This window comes from Hemicordylus capensis, chromosome 4 (assembly GCF_027244095.1).
Source record: "Hemicordylus capensis ecotype Gifberg chromosome 4, rHemCap1.1.pri, whole genome shotgun sequence".
NCBI classification, from domain to species: Eukaryota; Metazoa; Chordata; class Lepidosauria; order Squamata; family Cordylidae; genus Hemicordylus; species Hemicordylus capensis.
Window position 1 is genome coordinate 293159281 of NC_069660.1, and position 19778 is coordinate 293179058.

Below are 19778 nucleotides of genomic sequence, written 5' to 3' on the forward strand. Positions count from 1 at the left end.
TAACTCTTGAGCATTATCAGTATTCTCTCCCAATTAGAACTCCCAGGATAGGACTGGTATAAAACATATATAGGTTTGTAGTGTAGATCGGTGCCCATCAGCGACATCTCTCCCCAGTCCTGAAGGATGACACTTTGCTCCCACCTCTGCAGGTGGCAATTATGACATCACCTGTGGTTTCTCTGTTATGGTGCACTCATTGTCTCCTTGGTGATGGCTAAGGCTCAATGACAGAGAGGATGCAGGAGAAGCTGCAGCATCTCACAGGGGCTGCTTGGTTCTCCTCCTCCTATCCCAAGAATAGATGGGATAATCTTGGCAAAACAGTTGTGCTCCTTTTAAATACACAAATGAGTGGCAAGGCTTCCAGGTAAGAACAAAGTATCCTTTTCTTCTAGAACAGGAATTTCTAGCAGCTGAAGATTTAGCAAATGAGGCACATTTTTCAGCATCTTTAAATGCCAAATTATTTCATTTCCTTTCTTTGATGGGTCTGTAAATAAACATTTCAAAGACTTAATTCTAGAGCTGCTAGGGGGAAAGATACTACGCTGCCTGGAGAAGTATCTTTACCCTGGAAATAGACCAACTTGAACAGGAAACTATAGACAAAAGGACAATGACAACCTTCATTTTGGGAATCATCTGGAAAAGCTTAAAAAAGATTCTGGCAAGATAAGGAACATATCTTGTTGCCCTGTTTTCACTGGGAAGTGAAGAACTTAAGATATTAACATCACCAACACTAAGGTAAGTGCTTTTTTGCTACAGAAAGCAGCTCGTTCCTAGAGAATGAGAAGCAACACCAACACAACATGCTTTATTAGCAGGAAATGATTTAGCTTGAAGTGCATTTCAGCCAGTTTAACAACTCATAGCAAAAAGTCCAATGATACACACTAGGGATGTGCAAAAAATTTCGGGCACAGAACGATCTGTGCCCGAAATGAGCAATTTTGGGTGATTTGGGGCTGAACCGAATCACCCCCGATGTCCCCCGATATTTTTTGGGCCCAAGCCGAATCACCTGAATTTTGGGCACAAAAAATTTGGGTGATTCGGTTCATGGTTGATTTGGGGGGATTTTTTGAAGTTTTAGTGACTTTGGGGAAGTTCAGGGGCATAGCATGGGATCTGGGCAAAAGGAGTGGGGTGGGGTGGTAGTGTCTAATGGATGCAGGCTACCACCCCAATTTCAGGGGGATTGGGCAAAGGGCTGATTTTTGGTGAATTTCTGAAGTTTTCATGTCTTTGGGGCAGATTGGGGAAGATTGGGGCAGAAAGTGGGGACTGGGGCAGAATAGTGGGGTGGGGTGGTAGTGCCTAATGGGTGGAGGCTACCACCCCAATTTCAGGGGGATTGGGCAGAGGCCTGATTTTTGGGGAATATTTGAAGTTTTGGTGTCTTTGGGGCAGATTGGGGGCAGAAAGTGGATCTGCCCCAAAGGAGTGGGGTGGGCTGGTAGATAGTGCCTAATGGGTGGAGGCTACCACCCGTCCCCAATTTCAGAGTGATTGGGCAGAGGGGTGAATTTTGGTGAATTCTGAGGTTTGTCTTCATAAGGTGAAGTGTGCTAAATTGATTACTTCCTCATATTCATAGTAATTGAGAGTGTGAAAAAGTGAAAGTGGGGTCATGAGAGTTGTCTAAACTGAAAAAAATCTCATTTGCTATGATAGAATGAGAATTCACACCTCAGAAGTTTTTTCACCCTGGGCCCCTTTTTTACCCCCCGAATCGATTTGGATTTGGATTCGGATTAAATCCGAATCCAAACCGAATCAAGGGTGATTCGGGTGACCCATATTTGGGCACAAAACAGAACAGGGGTGATTCGGTTCGGGTCCCGAACCGAATAACCGAATTCCCGAATTGCACACCACTAATACACACCATTGCACTATTTCAGGAAGGAGGTTGTCTAAAAGATTACAGCTGATCACCACCACCATGGAGGTAAGTCCGAAAGAGGTAAGCCCTTTCTTGCCAAAGAAAATGGCATTTGTTTTCTTTTCTGGCCAACTGGCCTTTTCAATTCTGACCAACTGGCAAGTCATAGAAGACAGCTATCATAGTGAAACATGCAGGGCCGGATTAAGCTAGTACGGGGTCTGTAGCATAAAGGGGCCCTAAATTTTAAAAAAATGCATATAAATATTAAAACATAAATTATTTACTTGCATAGTAAAGTAATTCATCTTTTTCATTTGCTATGTTTTGGAGTATGGGAGATCAAGCCACAAACTCACACTTACTACAACAACAGTGAACATTCATACACCGTTTTTCAATCTAAATTCTCAAAGTGGTTTACATAGAAAAATAAAGAGTGGATAGATGATTCTCTGTCTCCAAAGGGCTCATACTCTAAAAAGAAAAATGTGGTAGGAACCAGCAATAGCCACTGGACAGATGCTGTGCTGGGCCTTCTCTTAAAAGGCACATTTAGCAGGAAAGGGATATTTATTTGAAGCCGGGCATGTGGGGCCCTCAAAAACACGGGGCCTGTAGCAAATGCTACATTTGCTACTACGTTAATCTGCCATAGCTGATACGATCATTTTGTTTACGGTATTGCAGACTGAAAGGCAATTTTTCAGTTTACAAGGAATTGCATTCTGTCTGCTTTCTCTGGAGAAAAAGAAATACTTTTCCATGGTAAGAAAAAAAGACACCTTTGTCTTGCATGGGAACAGATATGTACAGAACACTGGGTGGGGGCAATCTTTATTTGCAGGAAATTGATTAGCTTGAAAAGCATAACACAAACATGATTTCACACAAGCTTAAGAAAGCAACAAACTCATCACAAAAAGTCTGGTGTGAGAAGAACATCAAACTCAGAGGTGCAGCAAGGTAATTTTGAATACTGGAGCTAATGAGATTGCACACACAACCCGTGTGCAAAAAAAAAGCAAAAAAAAAAAAAAAAAGAAAAGCCTCCTTTCTGTATATATACATTTCACCACATATCCAGGGGTCTGGGCCAGAGTGCATTGAGCGGGGGAGACTACACAACCCCCAAAGGAGCCATATACATCCCAGCCGCAGAGGGTCTTGGATGATGCAGATTATCTGGACCCTTTTCAATCTGGCTTCTGCCCCAGATATGGGACTAAGACTGCCTTGGTCGCTCTAGTGGATGACCTATGCCGGGAACTAGACAGAGGGAGTGCATCCCTGTTGGTTCTGCTGGACCTCTCACTGGCGTTCGATACCATCGACCATGGTATCCTTCTGGGCCGCCTCTCGAGTATGAGAATCGGAGGTACTGCATTGCAGTGGTTCCGGTCCTTCCTCGGGGGAGGGTCCAGAAGGTGGTGCTACTGCTCGGCCCTGTGGACATTGGCCTGTGGGGTCCCGCAGGGTTCAGTCTTGTCCCCCATGCTGTTTAACATCTACATGAAACCACTGGGAAAGGTCATCTGGGGACTTGGACTGAGTTGTCAGCAATATGCGGATGACACTCAGCTCTATCTCTCCTTGTCACCTGATCCTAGGGAGGCAGTGGATGTCCTGAATTGGGGGCTGGAGGCCGTGATGGGTTGGATGTGGGCTAATAAACTGAAATTGAATCTGGACAAGACGGAGGTACTGTTGGTCAGTAGGAGAGCCAATCGGGATAAGGCGATTTTACCAGTTCTGGATGGGGTTGCACTCCCCTTGAAGGAGCAAGTACACAGCTTGGGGTACTACTGGACCCGGCTCCGCTTTTGGAAGCTCAGGTGGAGGCGGTGGCCAGGGGTGCCTTTGCACGGCTTCGGCTAGTGTGCCAGCTGTGTCCCTTTCTCGAGAAGGCAGATCTGGCCACAGTTACCCATGCCTTAGTCACGTTATGGCTGGATTACTGTAATGCACTCTACGTGGGGCTGCCCTTGAAGCATATCTGGAAACTGCAGCTAGTGCAAAATGCAGCAGCTAGGGTTTTATCTGGAGCTGCCCAGTGGGAGCACATCACACCCATTCTGAAAGAGTTGCACTGGCTGCCGGTTCGTTTCCGGGTCCAATTCAAGGTGCTGGTTTTGACATTTAAAGCCCTTAACGGTTTGGGCCCAGGGTACTTGAGGGACTGCCTGCTCCCAAGGGTTGCTGCCCGCTTGACGAGGTCATCTGAGGGGGCTCTGCTCCGGGTGCCGACAATGAGGGAGGCTCGGCTGTCGTGCACTCGGGACAGGGCCTTCTCTGTTGCTGCCCCCAGACTTTGGAATGCTCTCCCAGTGGCCATTTGCTCCTCTGACTCCTTCGCAGTTTTTAGAAAGCTTGTTAAATCTTGGCTTTTTATCCAGGCCTTTACATGATTGTTTTTATTGCTGCTTCTATGTGTTTTACTCGCATATAGTTTTTATGTTTGTATTTTATAGATTTTAAATTAGATTGGATTTATATTTTTAGCTTAATATTTTTATTGTCATTTTTATGGTATGTTTTTTAACTTTTGTAAACCGCCTTGGGATTATTTTTTTAATGAAGTGCGGTATATAAATTTAACAATCAATCAATCAATCAATCAATCAATCAATCAATAAAATATAGTTTAGTTTAGTATTTATTTACGGTCTTTGACCAAATGATACAACACATTTACATTTACAAAAAAGAGAAAACAAAGCATACTTTCAGAAAATTTGAAACGTTTAATAAAAACCAGTTAATCACTTAAAATGGAGTACATGTGCATATTGTAGATATAAAATATATCATCTTGATCATTCACCGCAAACCCACAGATCTGGGCTAGAGTGCATTTGCCAAAAAAAGAAATGAAAAAATAAAGACTACACATGCCTAAATGAATTTGTGTAACTTCTTGACCATTCACAAACTAATTGGGACACACAACATGTTCAAACACAAACCCAGTTAGGACATATAGCATACCTGCCAACATGTCCCTATTTCCCCATTCACCTGAATCGGAAAACAGGGACATCTTGGCAGGTATGCATATAGTGTACCCGTAAGGAAAAAGAATTAAAACCACAAGAACACATACCCCTTGTTTCACAATTATCATGCAGACCTTTTGGATCACAAATCAGCTTAAGCATAGTGCATTTGTTTTTAAAAAGTTGTTTATTCAGATGTAGTAACAGTTAGTTTCACTTTCACTCGATGTAAAGCACTCTATGGATAGAGATAACTCTTTCTGGCAGCTTTACTGCAGTAGGGGGGAAATCATGTGATTGACCCATTTCCTCAAAATAAAAATACTCAGAGACCTGCCATCATGGACTACATGTGTGCCCAGATTCAGAACTCTAAGCCCAGCCATTCTGGAAATGTAAAGGGTTGGGCAAGGGAGGGCATGTTGTCTTTATGAAGGCAATGGGCAGATTCCTTCACATGGGGGTGGAATTATGGTCAATTCAATAGATTGACTGATCTGCTTCAAAATAAATACACAGGGTCCTGATAACTTGTCCTACAAGTGTGCCAAGTTTCAGAACTCTAGGTCAAGTCATTCCAGAAATATAAAATGGATCCTTTTTTTCCCTTGGGGAAAATCATGGGGCCCTCTAGGAGAGTTGGCATATGGACCTGGGCCCACAGTGCCCCTGATCAAAATTGTTGCTTTGCTTCTGGATGTTTGAAACATCACCAACATGGAAACAGACCCTTAAGAAGTAGGTATTGCTTTTATTGCTACTGGAAGTGGCTGCTTGGTTTCATTTCTAGCCCCCTGGTCTTTTTTGACCAATCACTGAAAACTAAGTGTGTGGACTTTCAAAGATGTTGGCTCACTTGTTGATTTTTAATGAATTTTAAAACAAAAGTTTCTAAAACTGTTTAAACATGTCATAACTACTTTGTTTCATTACAGAAAGTTACAATGATGATGCATCTTCTCATCCCTGAATGGCCCCTTGTTACTCCTGGGGAGATTAATGAACTGGTTGGGCAACAAAGTTCTGGGAAAGCACCTGGAGGTGATTTTGTCCCCATTGAACTGATCATGTCTAATCTGGCATGGTGGGCTCCGGTATTAGCATCACTCTTTACATCTATTAATCGGACTGCTTGTATACCTCACGATTGAGGCTTGTCTATAATGATCCCGATCTTTAAGAAAGGAAATAAAACTAACCCAGGTAATTATAGACCAATTAGCCTTCTCTCCATAATTGGTAAACTTTATGCCAGACACACTTATATTGGAAACCCCTTGACTGGTTTGATTGAGAAAGTGTACTGGCAGATGAGCAGGCAGGCTTTAGAGCTGGATGATGTACTCTTGACCACGTCTTGGTCCTGAGGCACTTAATTAATAAATTATGCCACCTGAGGCACTTAATTAATAAATTATGCCACCTTTGTTGGCTTTTCGTGATAGTTTATGGGTAAAATGATCACATTCTTCAATTGACTGAAGGTTACTTCTGTTCTTTCTGATGGAAGGTGATGACAAACCTTTTATGAAAATTAGCATTTGGTACCCAGTAAAGAGATTGAATGTCCACTTGTGCTGGGTTACAGCAGAGTAATAGGCTCAAAGACCTAAGGACTGCCTTTTTACTGTGCCAGTGATTATAATTAACCCTAGAATGACTAATAAATAGAGCAGTTTTGTTACTCTGAAGGCTATGAGAATTTCTAGGGTTTTTAGAGTTGTTTCCAGCTAGTGAGCATTTTGAAGAGTAAGATAAGGTGCAGGCTTTTGTCACTGCTGCTGGGATGTTCTCCTTACAGCCTGAGCCCAGCTGGTATTTATGTAAGTCCTCAACTAAAGTACCCATTGCTGTTTTCAGCCCCCACCCCCATCTTCAAATCCAATTGGCATATTTTTTTCATAGATATTTAAGAGAGTTTCTGTGATGAGGAAAGTCTTGTGTGTAAAGATATCTAAAGTACCTGCTTTTTGAGGCTCCTCCAGATTCCAAGGCAGCTCCTGAAGAATCTCCATTGCTAAGGGAAGGGCTGCTGCTGTAGTTATTGTCTGTCTTACTTCTCCATCCGATTTAGCAGGCTCTTGATCCAAAGAATAATATCTGTTGCTAATAGGGAAAGTAACTGTGAAGGTTCTTGTGCATTAAAAATTGGTCCAATCTTGGTTGTTTTCCTGCCTTCAGCTGTTCTGGCAAGGTACGCGGCTGTTTTTTTCAAACCCATTGTTCCCCTGTTGGTAAAACAGTTCCAGCTACCAGGCAAATAGTAAAGCAGACAGCAAAACAAAAAACAGAAAACAAAATAGAATGTCTCTGTTATAATTCGGTTCTGGAGCTTCAGATAATGTAAGGGAAAGGGATAAAAAAAGAGGGGAAATAATAATCAGGCTGAGGAGCTCAGCACAGAGATTGCTGTTGCATCACCATCTTGGCTCCACCCTGCCGAGTAATTAATATTTTTGAGTTCCCCATTGATTCCTCTGGGGAAATGATGGTTTAAGTCAGAAATATGGGAATGGCTCTGCCTAGCGGCAGCCCATGCTCATTACACACATTTGTTCAATTGCAGATCCACTCGCTGGAGGATTGTGGGAGAGAGAAGGTTTGGGACTGCCTAGTTTGAAGGTGGGAAGTAGCAGAATTCTTCACCAACTCAGATTAAAATATTTGCCAAAGAAGAATTTCAAGAGAGGTAATGCTTGCCTTGTAATTGAGGCAAGCATTATGAGTTCTTAAAATTCATGCTTCTGATTCGGGAAATATGAATCTTGGTGGCATCTCTAACAACAACCTACCTCCATTATATCTCCAATTAGGGGTCAGGGCTATTGAAAACATGAAGTGCTGGGGCACATTCTTATCTGGAAGTTGTAACCCCTGACCTTGAAGTTCTTCTCTCCAATCCTGGTCATTGTTTGTATGTCTTAGTTTCTTCTAGCACTTAGATCCAAGCAGGGATGTGCAAACCGGTTTGGAACCAAACTGGTTCAACACTGAACCAGTTCCGTTTGATGGCTCGATGCTGAGCCAAACCCCCTTGGTTTAAACAAAGCCAGTATCAATGAAATGATTAAAAGAGAATAAAATGTATCATTGCACAACCGAGTTTTAAAATGCCATGCATATCTAAATGCATTCTAAAAGAGATCTTTACCAGATTTTGGGATTTGTAATGAATAAGCCAAATTCATTCACTCAACATTATATTTTTATATTTTTTATAACCCCTTTTCTCCCAAAGAAAAGGAGCTAATAAATGCTGGGAGTGGGGTACTTAACACTTTCCCTTCTGTGCTGTTTGTCCTAAATCTAGGTTTAGGGGCTTTTAGCCCCTCGATGATACACTTCCTTTCTTCCAGATCACTTCCAGAGTGCAGCCAGAGTGTGTGTAGAGGAACTGGGTGGAGTTGTTTGTGAGCCCCAAGTCATATTCCCACAGTCCTTCTTTATCTGTGGACCTTGTTACGCACGAAGTTGGCCCATAATTTTAAGCCATGTTCCGGGTTTTGTTTTTTTTAATTGTCCCAAAGTCTTCTTTTCAGTAACCCAAGTAACCAGTAACCCAAGTACATTAATTAAGGATTTGTTCTTTAGTGTAACAATATTACATATACTGTGATATTATAGAACTATGTATGATTTCTTGGTCTTCAGTGACAAAAGTTCTTGTCACATATGCCACAAAACCATCACAAACCAGTAAAAGTGGTATACATTGTAAAGGTCAAAGCATTTCCCTCCAATTCTGAAATGTGTTTACTGCTAGACTCCATATACTTCAGGCTAAGAAGAAAAGGCACCATCTGGGGAAATGCATAGAGTATAGAACATTCTGACATATGCATCATGAGTAATTGTGACATTTTATAATAAAGCATTATAACTATGCAAGACATAAAAGTTGTTTCAATGCTTCATCAGCCCTTGTCTTTGCCAAAAGCTGTTGGGATGGATCATACTCTCCCTGACATGGTTGTCAGTCGTGAAAAAGATTATTTGTGTGGCTAAGTGAGGCATCTGCTACCTGCACGTATTTGGAATATTCCCTAATGTTCAAAAGTTGTCTAATTGGATTAGTTGGAGAAAAGCTGAAATCAACAGCATCTCTGCAAGAATTGCAAATTGCTGATATGATGGCGGAACGGCCCCAAAGGCTGATCCTTGCTTTACATTTTGTGCTCAGGTACAAAAACCCAAGAACAAAACAGACATGCATCTTAGCAATTGAGCCCTTGTGTATAAAGCCATGTCCTTCATTGTAAGCCTCAGGGGCTGGTGGTGACCCCATCAACCCGAAGTACAGCTCCATGACTAATTGTTTATTGGGCCAGTGTGAAGCTTCAGCCAAAGCTGAATACTCCTCACAGGCCCCCTGGCACCCTGCAGAGGTGACCATTCCTGCCATACAGTGCATTCACCCAGCACCAGAGGGCACCTTTGAGGGAAATGAAGCCCTCTTGAACCCTAGCACCATCTTGGGAGGTGTGCAGAGTGCTAGGAAGTGTAACCCTTCCCAGTGCTTTCTTCCTTAGAGCTCTTTCTTCCTAGAACCCTTCCAGCACTGAGAAAGGCACAGTTCTGTGCAGAAGTCAGCAGAGTCGGAAATGGCTCTCATACTGAAGTGGGGTGTTGTTGTTTTTGCCAAAGTGGCCCCCACTTGAAAAATAGTGAAGATCACCGATTTAAAGCATCACCTTTACCGGGCAAAATACATGAAAGCAGTGACATGAAAGGTTGGGTCCCTGCTCTCATTTAGGGCTGAACTAGGGGTTACTTTAAGCATGTTTGGGGCCTGCATGCATGGCTCCCCCCCAAGACAAATAGCAGCTGAGGCCCCTATCTATGGGTGCTTCTGTACTTGAGGAGCACTGGACCCAGGTATCTTTCTAGAAACACAAGTCGTTAAAATCTAGAGATTAGTGAGTGAGGATGATGTAATGTTTTGTTCCAAAGATAAACATGTTAAAGGATTCAGAGGTAATTATCACATTGTGGCATGGTTAATGAATAAGGACGACTGAGATAATGAGGCAAAGTGGAATCCTAATTGGAAGATAAATCAAGTAGAAAATTTGAGCACAAAAGTCACTGGCTTCCACACCATGGAGCCTTCTTGCTCTGTCAAAGAAAAATATATATACAACTAGCTGAACCGGCACAGAGCAACTGTGCGGCAGTACACTCCCCCCACCTTCTGCCCACCCCACCCCCTTCTGCCCCAGTCTCCTCCCCCCCACCCATTGTGCCCCAGTCTCCTCTCCCACACCCCTTCTGCCCCAGTCTCCTCTCTCCCCTGCCCCCTTCTGCCCCAGTCTCCTCTGCTTTCTCATCACCACCATTATTTATCTCGTGCCCGCCCACTCGGCCAGCATTATTTTTCACCCACCCGCTCCTCTCCCCCCATGAAGCCTACCAGCTCCATCACGGAGCCATTGGAGACTGCGGGGATTGGGGGCCACCCAGCCCCCAGAAGTCCCTGGATATTCTGTGTGAGTGCACGGGGCATTTTGGGGGGGACCCCCTGAGGCTGGGAGGCTTATTGTTGCCTCCTGGTCAGGGGTCTACTCATGTGTCGCTGCACGCCATGGTGGCACATGATTTTTTTAAAAAAAGGTTAATGGAGTGCTCGCTCTTTCAACCTCATTTAAGAGGAGGGGCAATTAGGTGGGCTAGCCGCCGTGTAGCCACTGGGCCTGGCTGCAAGCCCAGTGGTTCCGATGATCACTAAAAAGTGGGCTAGGCTCCCTTAGCTCGCTTTCTAGTGATCGTGGGAATAGGCTCAGTGTCTGAAATATAGTCCAAGGGATTACAAAATTCTGATGCCCTCATCCCACCTGGAAAGGCTGCCACTGTGGTTGAGCACCAGCCACGCTGTGTTTGTGTGTGAACACCATCTGTTGTGGAAGAGTCTTGTTCTGCTCCAACTTAAAGTTACACAAGAACAATGCAGCAGCCATAATGGTGTTTGCTCAGCTTCAAGTCCGAGTGGACCGGGGCTGTTCCATAACACCGCCAGCAGTGAGTGTTTAGATCAGTGGTTCCCAACCTGGGTTCCTCCAGATGTTGCTGAACTATAACTCTCCTCATTCCCAGCTACAGGCTGGGGATGATGAGAGTTGTAGTTCAGCAACATCTGGAGGCACCCAGGTTGGGAACCACTGGTTTTGATACGTGTCGCAGCAGGTGGAGCTCAATTGCCTGTGTTTTACTGTGCTGAATGTGGGCTGGGGACTTCCAGATGTTGGACTACAACTCCCATTATCTTCAGCCATAATAGCTTTTGGCATTCAGTGATATTGTACCTCTGAACAGGGAAATTCCATATAGCTACCATTCATAGACCTATCTGTGAATTTGTCTAATCCCCATATAAAGCCATCATAGTCCTAGCTATTATGCTAAGCAACCAATCCAACTTGCTAATGACTTCCTAATAAAACACCAAGATTATTTCTCAAAAATCTGAAATATATATTTATGCCAACATAGATGCAGCCTTATAGTGGCAACTAGTCTCCTCATCACTCCCATCTCCTATGGTCCATCCCTTCCTTAAAAAGACTGTAGTACAGCACATCCAGGACCTTGGAGAAAGCACTAGCCATTTAGCTCAGAAGCAAAGAAATGCATTCTTCAAAATGTTAGGGCCACTGCTGAGAGAGCCAGTGGAGACCAGTAGATACCAGACTTGACTCCAAATCTCTGTTCAGCTAGAAAAAGTGTAATGTTGCCCCCCTGAACATATTGCTCAGATCAAAATTATGCACCTTGACACAATGTACATTGTTCTGCTGAAGGAGCTGCATTGCCTTTAAGGCAACTAATAGGAACAGACTATAGTTCAGTGGCAGAGTACATGCTTGGCATGTCTGAGGTCCCAATTTCAATCTGCAGCATCTTCAAACATCTTTGCCTGAGACCCTGTAGAACCACTACACGGGGTGGAAAGCTGGTCTTGCAGTAGCAAGCAGAAATTGTCCCCTTTGTTAAGCAGGGCCCACCCTGAAGTACATTTGGAGGGGTTACTATATGTAGGCAGAAGTTGTGTAGGCCTGATCTTATTGACTTTTAAAAAGGTTTTAAGGGCAAATAGCAGCTCAGTGATGTCCCCAAGGTAAGACTATCTCCAGTCACATATGGATGACATACAGCACTATTGTAACCGAGATGGGGCATTAGGGAATCTCATGCAAAGGTTAGAATGTGATTGGGCCATGCTTTGAGTAATCATGCTGTAAGGCCCCCACTAGGGATGTGCGAACCGGTTCGGATCCGAACCGGTTCGGGTCCGAACCGGTTCCGGTTCGGAGGTTCGGATCGAACCGAACCACCCCTGATTCAGTTCGAATCCGAACCGAACTGGGGGTGGTTCGTTTCGAACCGGTTCGGACCAGTTCGGATCGGTTCGGAAAGCTGAAAATTGGTCAGATGGTAGCTGGCACCCAGGGGTACCTGTCACCCAAACCCCAAAGCAATCGGACACTCGTACGATTTTTTATGAATTTTTGAAAAATATTTTTATTTTTCTCTCATAGGATATAATGGGACCCGAACCAGGCCATTATTGTGGAGCACTCATGGGTGCCAACAACCATGCAAACCCTGAAGCAATCAGACACCCCTATGATTTTTTATGAATATTTGAAATATTTTTAATTATTTTTCTCATTGAGTATAATGGGACCCGAACCAGTCCATATCCCATGTTGTGGAGGACCTAGGAGCACAAAAGCAGGGTGGGTGGTAGACAGGCATGGGTGCCTACCACCCAAAAAATCTCAAGGCAATTGGACACTCCTCTGATTATTGGTGAATTGTTAAGTGTTTTTGAATTCCTCATAGAGAATAATTAGGATTGCAGCAAATGTATAGCTTCACGTCGGGGGGAAAGGGGTGTCGTAGAGTGCAGTGTGGTGGGTGGTAGTTCCTAGGGTGGGCAAGGAAGCTATCAGAATTATTTGAAAGGAATTGGGCGAAGAGGTGATTTTTAAGTGATTTTTGAAGTTTACGCGTCTTTAAGGTTTTTCCTCATAAGTTATAATGGAGCTTTCAGCAGCCCTATAAGTGCACATGGGGGTGCTGGGGTGGCCCAGAGCAAGTGGTGGTGTAGTGCACATAGGGTGCCAACCACCCCCATGGGTTTCTAACCCATGGGGTACAGGGATCTCTGGTAGGGGCACCCCCATGGGTACAGGGTTCTCTTGTTTCTGAGGTATTGAGTGTGGATTCTATGATAGCAAATGAGATTTTCAATGAGACACCATCAATCCACTCTAATATGCTATCATAGAATCCACACTCCGCCTCCTGCTTCTTCTCTGTGTGTGTGCTTAGTAGGGGTGTGCAATTTGGGATTTCGGGTGATTTGGCTCGGACCCAAACCGAATCACCCCTGTTCTGTTTTGTGCCCGAATCTGGGTCACCCGAATCACCCTTGATTCGGTTCAGATTTGGATTTAATCCGAATCCGAATCTGAATCGATTCGGGGGGTAAAAAGGGGCCCAGGGGCAAAATTTTGGGGTGGGGTGGTAGTGCCCAATGGGTAGAGTCTACCACCCCAATTTCAGGGGGATTGGGCAAAGGGCTGATTTTTGGTGAATTTTTAAAGTTTTAGTGACTTTGGGGCAGTTCGGGGGCATAGCATGGGATTTGGGCAAAAGTAGTGGGGTGGGGTGGTAGTGCCTAATGGGTGCAGGCTACCACCCCAATTTCAGGGGGATTGGGCAAAGGGCTGATTTTTGGTAAATTTCTGAAAATTTCATATCTTTGGGGCATATTGGGGCATATTGGGGCAGAAAGTGGGGCCTGGGGCAGAATAGTGGGGTGTGATGGTAGTGCCTAATGGGTGGAGGCTACCACCCCAATTTCAGGGGGTTTGGACAAAGGGATGATTTTTTGAGAATTTTTGAAGTTTTAGTGACTTTGGGGCAGTTTGGGGGCAGAAAGTGGATCTGCCCCAAAAGAGTGGGGTGGGGTGGTAGTGCCTAATGGGTGGAGGCTACCACCCCCATTTCAGGGGGATTGGGCAGAGGGCTGATTTTTTGAGAATTTTTGAAGTTTGGGTGTCTTTGGGGCAGATTGGGGGCAGAAAGTGGATCTGCCCCAAAGGAGTGGGGTGGGCTGCTAGATAGTGCCTAATGGGTGGAGGCTACCACCCATCCCCAATTTAAGAGTGATTGGGCAGAGGGGTGAATTATGGTGAATTTATGTGTATGAGGTTTGTCTTCATAAGGTGAAGTGTGCTAAATTGATTACTTCCTCATATTATTCATAGTAAAGGAAAGTGTGAAAAAGTGAAAGTGGGGTCATGAGAGTTGTTTAATTGAAAAATATCTCATTTGCTATGATAGAATGAGAATTCACACCTTTTCTATTCACCATAATTCACCCCTCTGCCCAATCACTCTTAAATTGGGGATGGGTGGTAGCCTCCACCCATTAGGCACTATCTACCAGCCCACCCCACTCCTTTGGGGCAGATCCACTTTCTGCCCCCAATCTGCCCCAAAGACACCCAAACTTCAAAAATTCTCAAAAAATCAGCCCTCTGCCCAATCCCCCTGAAATGGGGGTGGTAGCCTCCACCCATTAGGCACTACCACCCCACCCCACTCTTTTGGGGCAGATCCACTTTCTGCCCCCAAACTGCCCCAAAGTCACTAAAACTTCAAAAATTCTCAAAAAATCATCCCTTTGTCCAAACCCCCTGAAATTGGGGTGGTAGCCTCCACCCATTAGGCACTACCACCACACCCCACTATTCTGCCCCAGCCCCCACTTTCTGCCCCAATCTGCCCCAATCTGCCCCAAAGTCATGAAATTTTCAGAAATTTACCAAAAATCAGCCCTTTGCCCAATCCCCCTGAAATTGGGGTGGTAGCCTGCACCCATTAGGCACTACCACCCCACCCCACTCCTTTTGCCCAGATCCCATGCTATGCCCCCGAACTGCCCCAAAGTCACTAAAACTTTAAAAAATCGCCAAAAATCAGAGGAAGGTCCAATCGACTTGAAATTTGGGTGGCAGGTAGAACACAAGGTCCCCTTTCAAACCAGCTATTTTTTGAGATCCGAACCGGTTCGGATCTGAACCGAACCGGGGGGGGTGGTTCAGCAAAACCAAAACCAAACCACCCTGGTCCGGTTCAGACCCGGTTCGGATCCGAACCGAACCGGGAGAACCGGTTTTATGCACATCCCTAGCCCCCACTGTTCTGCAAGACTAATTATCCAGGGTTATAGGTCTTTAACTAATTCCTTTTTCTTTCTATATCTTCCCATCTCTCTCTCTTTTCAAAGAACAGAGTCTTTGTTAATTTCTCCTATTGAATGTCTAAGTACAGATGAGACAAAAGTGCAGTGGAACACACTAAACAATATGAATACCTCCATGTGATGCATTAATCATCCAACAAGCCAGACCACTTCTGCATAAAAAGCAAATGCCATCAGCAGCTACAACAAAGGAATCAATTTATCTTTGCTCTGCCTCTATAGATGGAAGCAGCATTGTCAACCGTGTTTACATTTTTAATCAAAAGGCATCCCTCTTCTAGTTTTTCTTCTCCAGTCTAATTAAGTCTTACTTTGGCTATTACCTGTATACAATGGCTTGCACACAAGAAAGAATCTTATTTGCCTTTCTGACTCTGGAACCTAGTCACCTTAAGTGGTGCAGCGGGGAAATGCTTGACTAACAAGCAGAAGGTTGCTGGTTCAAATCCCCACTGGTACTATATTGGGCAGCAGTGATATAAGAAGATGCTGAAGGGCATCATCTCACACTGCGCAGGAGGAGGCAATGGGAAACCCCTCCTGTATTCTACCAAAGAAAACCATAGGGCTCTGTGGGTGCCAGGAGTTAAAATCAACTGGACAGCACACTTTACCTTACCTCTGGAACCTGATTTTTCATCTACCTATTTCACAGGCTCTATGCGTAGGATACACATCACTGCGGATGATGTGGTGAGTTATGCAGCTGTGTGGATGTGGGCATGAATTGCTTCGTTCATCAAACCAAAGGTCCAATCAGTCAGACATCCTGTTTCCAACACCACCCAGACAGATACTTCTGGAGGATCCCAAAGAGGATATGACTATCTTCCTTGGCCATCTCCTGTTGTTTGTAGAGCACCATGGAAGGGTGACCAATGCGACATCTACTAAAATCCACACCACCGGAGCCCTGTCCTAATTTGTCATCCTAGCCACAACATTCCATCAGCAGCAAGTTACATGTTACACTGCTTATGTGAGTAAAACCCTTCTGGGATTCCTCCAAGTAGAAACATCCAAATGTGAACCATATGAGCACACCAATGGCTCACCTACCACTGTTCAGTCTGACTACTAGTGAACATAGGAAGCTGCCTGAAACTGAGTCAGACCATGAAGGCCATTGTGGCTGGGGATGGTGGGAGTTGTAGTCCAGCAACACCAGGGGACTCAACATCGGGAAACCCTCATGTGAGGCATTTGAATGTGACCACCATATGCATGTTCAGATATGGATGGAGGCTGATGGGAATGCATATCTCCAACTGCTGTCACTGTCTGCGTGTGCATTGTTCCATGAGACTGTATTTGGATTTGAGCCTTACAAGTATTGTGCCCACAAGGTAAAATGTGACAAGGTGTGCAGTTGTTTTCTGCTAAGTGGGCTATAGAAAGATGGAAGGAAAAGAGGAAGGCAATGAATGACATAGGAAAACCAGTGAATGCAAGCTTTAAAGACAGCTGCTATTGCACGATGCTGGACACAGCAGTGTGCCATTTGGAGAGAATGGAAAGTATTTGTTGAAAAATGGAAGCAATATAAAGACATCACAATTTGCTCACATGCTGCAGTTTAACAGCCTAGTCTTATCACATTGTCCTATGTCAAGGCCTTGCCTGCGGAAGAAAAAAAACGGATTGCAGCACGGCTTGCTCTGAATAAATGCACAGCATTTGGAATGCTCATGATCCCAAGAGATGTTCAGTTTATTTTCTTCACCGTGACAAGTATTATTAAGAAGTCAATGGAAATCTGATGGATCCTCCATTTATGTTTGGCTTAAGGACAGCGCTATCCATTTGCAGAAGTGGCTTTCTGAGCAGGAAAGATTATTACTCAAGGGAGCACCCTCAACTGAATAGCTCAAATGCACAGGATAGTTTTCAGAGTGCTGCTGATATCAAGAAAGCAAATGCTTGGCATTGTAGTGCATCTGAGGTTATGATGATGAATCCTAGCTGCCTAACTCCTTTCTGAGGCAGAACACTAGTTAATAGTCCAGGAGGCCAGAGAGTATTGCTGCCTTCTCAAGCCTAGGTCTGAGGGACATAAGGACAGCCCTGCTGGATCAGGCCCAAGGCCTATCTAATTCAGCATCCTGTATCCCACAGTGGCCAACCAGATGCCTCTGGCAAGCCCACAAGCAGGAGATGAAGGCATGCCCCCTCTCCTGATGTTGCTCCCTTACAACTGGCATTTAGAGGCATCCTGCCTATGAGCACGGGAGTTAATCACACATGCCTTCATGCTGCAGGGTATCTGAACGGGTTTCTTATGTTCTTATTAAGAGGGGTTTGGATAACTTCATGGGGGAGAGTTCTATCATTGGCTACTAGTCAGAGGGCTACAGGCCACCTCCAGCCTCAAAGGCAGGATGCCTCTGAGTACCAGTTGCGAGGGAGTAACAGCAGGAGAGAGGGCACACCCTCAACTCCTGCCTGTGGCTTCCAGCGGCATCTGGTGGGCCACTGTGCAAAACAGGATGCTGGACTAGATGGGCCTTGGGCCTGATGCAGCAGGGCTGTTCTTATGTTCTAAGAGTGAATCTGCTTTCACAGCAGATTTGCAAGATGTTTAATTGGGGGGATTAAATGGGCAGTTCACATAGGGTCGGCTCCTCTCCACAATTCCTGACAGATCTTTTTCCTTTGCGTTTCCACTGGCTTTTTCCAGGTTTCCCCTCCAACCAATCACAAATCACATCACAGACAGGAGGAGGTGAGAGAGCTTTTTTGCTGTTAGTTTGACAGCTATGGAGGAATGGAAGAACGGCATGACAAGTTGCCAAAAGCTGGATCAAACAACAGAACACTTCGCCCTTGTTTTTGTGAGTGACTGCCTTCATCACCTCATGCCCCCACCCCACCCCACCCCCAGATGATTTAAGAGGCAGGACATTTAAAGCAGAAATCAGAGCTTTCTCTCTGTCATGAAGAAAACTGCAGGCTAATGGAATCAGTTAAGACAAAAAGGCTCAAGTTACATCCATTCTGCATATCTAAAGCCTATGTAAACTCCCCTTCATTTAGTTTTGGCCACTGCACACATGAAGGGAGAAGTGGTGGGGCATAACAGAAGCCTCAGCACCACCACCCCCGCACCAAAACCACTGAAACTAGAGTATTTTTTAAAAGCCAGATGTATTTCGGGCTAAGCCAGAATGCACAGCCTCGATTTGGGGGGAAACAGTGATGTGTCTGTACTGGTCCCTGATAGCCCTCAGCTACTTTGGTGTAAATGCAGCTAATATGTGGACTGGCACACTCCATTTCAGAGCAGATTTGAAGTAAAAGCCTTGTGTGTAAAGTCTCCTGGAGGTAGTCTACAGCCATCAAGACTAATAGCCATTGCTGGGCCTGCCCTCTTATGAATTTGTCTAAGCCTCTTTTAAAAGCCATCTAGAATGCCATAGATTAATTATGCACTGTGTGAAAAATATTTCCTTTTTTCAGTCCTAAATTTACCGGCAATGAGTTTCATAGGATGACCCTGGTTCTAGTGTGGTACAAGAGGAGAAAAACCTCTCTCTATTCACTTTTGACACCAGGCATAATTTTGCAAACCTTGATCATATCTCCCCTTATTACCTTTTTTCTAAACTAAAAAGCCTCAAATGTTGTAGGCTTTGCCTCTTAGGGAAGGTGCTCTAGGATGCTGGTCATTTTGGTTGCTTTCTTCTGTACTTTTCCCAGTTTTATAAAATCCTTTTTGAGATATGGTGACCAGAACTGTACATAGTACTATTGGTCAATGACTTAGTGATAAACTTTGATTGATTGATTGTACACAGTGCAGTAGGACCTCGTTATTTGTGGAACCACTATTCCTGGTTCCGCGTATCCAAGGGGTTTCTAATAGACACCCGTTTCCAGTATCCACAGCAATGAAAGGGTTAAAACCCATGTATCCACGGTTCCTAGAGGGCCAGAAGTGACCATGGAGTGACCACAAAATGCCTGCCATTTTGTCTGCAGGAGCCCAAGAAGAGACAGGAGGATCCATTTTGTGGCTCATTTCTTTTTTAAAAATGGATTTCGCCCCACAATCATTCATGGTTTGGGGGAGGGGCATTGTGTCCTCTTGGGGGCATTACTGGACACATGTGGGGATTCCTAGACACATGGAGATGCCATGGAGCGTGGCAAAGTAAGTTTTCTCACTTTTTTCTCACTGTTTTTTTGCCATTATCCCTCCAGCCTGGAAGCTAAATCCACTGTCCCCATAGAAATAATGCCTGGTTACTCATGGTTCTGTTATTCATGGTAGTAGACAGGGAATGGAACCCCCCTACCCCTGAGTAATAAGGTTCTCTTGTACTTCAGATGTGGCCATTCCATAGGTTTGTATAAAGGCATTATAATACTAGCAGTTTTGTTTTCAGTTTCCTTCCTATGAAGGAAGGGGAGATGGGGAGAACTCCATCCAAGTCTAGATTTGGGTTCAGCCACTTACAGCCTTATCCAGGCTCTGACTCTTGTTCATGGGTTATTCCATTAATTTCAAGGGAGAGACTGACTGACTGAATGAATAAAATTTACTACGGTCATTGATCCAATACATACTGCAAAAATAGTACAATCAGTTTGTCAAACCATCCCAGTGGATAATATACTT

The 19778-nt window shown here is 44.5% G+C and overlaps 1 long non-coding RNA gene across 1 annotated transcript; it reads left to right on the top strand.

Moving 5' to 3' along the window:
• Positions 1-250: 250 nt before the first annotated feature.
• On the top strand, positions 251-6080 carry LOC128324443 (uncharacterized). The gene is made up of 3 exons (XR_008306860.1): positions 251-750; positions 1911-1957; positions 5823-6080. It is a non-coding gene; the product is annotated as an uncharacterized LOC128324443 (long non-coding RNA).
• Positions 6081-19778: the final 13698 nt, after the last annotated feature.